The following is a 3165-nucleotide window of genomic DNA, read 5'->3' on the forward strand; positions in this document are numbered from 1 at the left end:
CGCGCCTCGGCTCTCGCGACATTGTCTGTAGTTAGCTCGACGTTTCTTAGGCCCTTCTCCCCGATACTACGCTCGGCCATCCTGCAGTAACATCTGCCCTCAGATGTGTTCATTCTTGCTATCGGCGTTCAGGACCCAAGGCTTCATAAAATCGAGGTATGCGCGGGTCCTTCCTTCGGTACTGCTTCGCACGCTTTCTTCTTTTCTTGTAATTTCGCAGGTTCCCTTCTAGCTTACCTAATTTTCGTTCGGTTAAGATACCGTCAAGACTGTTGGATATCACGTGTTCGACCTTTTCGCGTAACCCCTTGAACCAGAAGTCCTTCTTGACCATAGCTTCTGTTTTGGTATGAAATGCCCACGCTCGTGCGCTTGCCTGACTACTTGAGTCGGCATCGCCTTCGGTACTACTATTAGCACATCGTCCTTACACTCCTTATACAAAATATCGTTTCTTATTACATACTCATCGGCTCGACTGCACGTTGCGGCGTCCAAAATCCTACGGACTTCAATGTCCTTGTTCTGTGCGCTTCTCAACCGTGCAATCAGCCCATCTTCACTCTCCGTTACATACATAGTGCTCGGCAGGGGGTTCCTACTCAGAGCATCTACATGCTGCATACTTTTCCCCGGCCGATGACACACCTGATACTTAAACTCGCCTAGTAACAAGGCCCATCTAGCCACACGCACACACAAGTCTTTCTTTCTCATCGTCATGGCGAATGCTTGACAATCCGTAACAATAGTAAACGGCACGCCTAACAGACATACCTTGAACCTTTTCAACGCTTTTACTCTTGCTAGCACCTCTAGTTCGTAGCTGGTGTACTTCGCTTCCGCGGGAGTTGTTTTTCCGCTGGCAAAGTAGACCGGATGGAATTTACCGTCGTTTAGATCTAGTTGCATTAATATCGCTCCGTAACCCTCTGCGGACGCGTCTGTATGCAACTCGGTCTCTGCGCCTATTCTATAGAGTGTTAACACAGGCCCGCTGGTAAGCGCTACTTTCAAGGTTTCGAAAGCTTCTGATTCCCGATCCCCGAACCTGAAGTCTACCTCCTTTTTCAACAGATCGGTTAAGGGTTTGGCAATCTTCGCGTAACCTCTAATGAATTTTCGAAAATATCCCGTAAGTCCCAAGAAACTCTGGACTTTTCTAACCGATGTTGGCTTAGGAAAGTTTGCAACGGCCTTGGTTTTATGAGCGGACGGCTTTATGGTGTTTCCCGAGACTATGTGTCCCAAATACTCGATTTCCCTCTGCATAAAACGACATTTTTTCCAATTTATGACCAGCCCATACTGCCCAGTTAATTCTACGACCATCTGCAAGCGTTCCCACGCCTCCTCTAAATTCTGCGCAAGGACAATGATATCGTCCATGTACACGATGACAATACCCTTGTCCATCAGTTCTTTGTAGATCTTCGATAGATCTTTTTGAAGACAATAGGGGAAATTTTCAGACCGAACGGCAACTTCAGAAATTCGTATTGCCCCGTGGGCGTAACAAAAGAGGTATACTTCTGGCTCTCTTTGTCTAGACTTACGTGGAAAAACCCATTTTTTAGGTCTATCGTCGTAAAAAGCTGGGCGCCCTGCAACGCATCTAAAACGTCTTCAATTAAGGGAATCAATTAAAGGCAACGGAAAATGTGGGCACTCAATGAGTTCGTTAAGCTCACGAAAATCGACGCAAACCCTGATGGAGCCATCTTTCTTTCGGACTACCACTATCGGACTCGCATACTCCGAGTCTGATGGTTTGATGACGCCCTCGTTTGTCCACGCTTCCATCAGATCGTCCACCTCCTTTCTTTCCGACGGCGCCAGTCTTCGCAGTCTTCGTGCTACGGGATTGTCGCTTTTCGGAACTATCTTTGCGGTTATCCCGACATATTGCTTCTTCTCCGGCCTATACCCTTTAATGATATCGCGAATGGCTTCACGGTAATGTGGTTCTCGTACATGCGACAAGTCTATCTCGTCGGTTTGCTCTACGGCGTTTATCCTCAGTACATCCGGCGCGTCCTCGTGACCGTCAGTCTGACCGTCGAGTCGTAAAAAGGTCACCTCGCCCCGTTTGACTCGCAACTCTACCTGGTCTAAGAAATCGGTACCTAACAGCAGGCTGTGTCTTGTCATTACCTTATTCGAGACAACATGCAGAGTGACAGTAAAGTCGTACCCGTCGACCGTCATTACCCGTGTAAACTCGCCCCAGGTACTATTGCCAGCGGAACCAAAACCATCAAACCTAAGTTTGCAGTTTCCCAGAAGTGGTGATCCTAACCTCGCATTCTCATCCGATCGTATAAACGTGAGGTCACTACCTGTATCCACTAACGAGACAAACCTGCAGCCATCTATCGACACGTCCTTCAAGTACTTTTTCCTCTCCGGTCTTGAGATTACGTAAGTCTTTACTTGTCGCGCTGTACAATTCGCCGCCACATGTCCAAACTCGTTGCATTTGAAACATTTCATACCTTTTCCTTTCTCCACTTAGCACTTAAGTGATCCGCACTGCCACAATTGAAACAATTTCTCTTATCACTCGCTGTTGGCCTCTGCAGGCTTCGCACTTCCGATCGTTTTCCTTTATCCTCCTTGTGTCCCCCAAACTTTGTCTTCACCTTTATGTCCTTCCTCATCGCTTCATACTGCTTCAAGCTTTCTTTCAGTTGTTGCATGGTCTTGGCTCCATACAACACAACTTTGTTCGTGGCCTCGTCGGGAATGCCTTGAACGATGTAGCTGATTGGCGACGGTATATCGACTGTTCCCTGTCCTACAATCTCACGCATACAGTTCATATACTGTTGCAGACTCTCATCTGGTCTCTTCGTTCTATTTGCTAACTCCTGGTGTATCTGTTGGTCACTCACTGCGTCTTCGAACTTATCTTTTAACGCCTCCTTTAGCTTTATCCAGGACTTCGTGCATCGTTCTCGCTTTACGACGGATTGAGCGGAGCCCTTGAGCAGTTTCTTAGCGAAAGCTACCATGTGGATGATTTAATGACACCCTCGTTTGTCCACGCTTCTGTCACGACCGGCATACTTCAAATCCGACGGACTGACGATAGAGATAAAGATGTGGCGGCACTCGACGACAATGTATATCGCTAAAGAGCCTAATGAACCATCAACAACCCCA

Source organism: Bombus impatiens, unplaced genomic scaffold (assembly GCF_000188095.3).
Source record: "Bombus impatiens unplaced genomic scaffold, BIMP_2.2 scf_0837, whole genome shotgun sequence".
In the NCBI taxonomy this organism is placed as follows: Eukaryota; Metazoa; Arthropoda; class Insecta; order Hymenoptera; family Apidae; genus Bombus; species Bombus impatiens.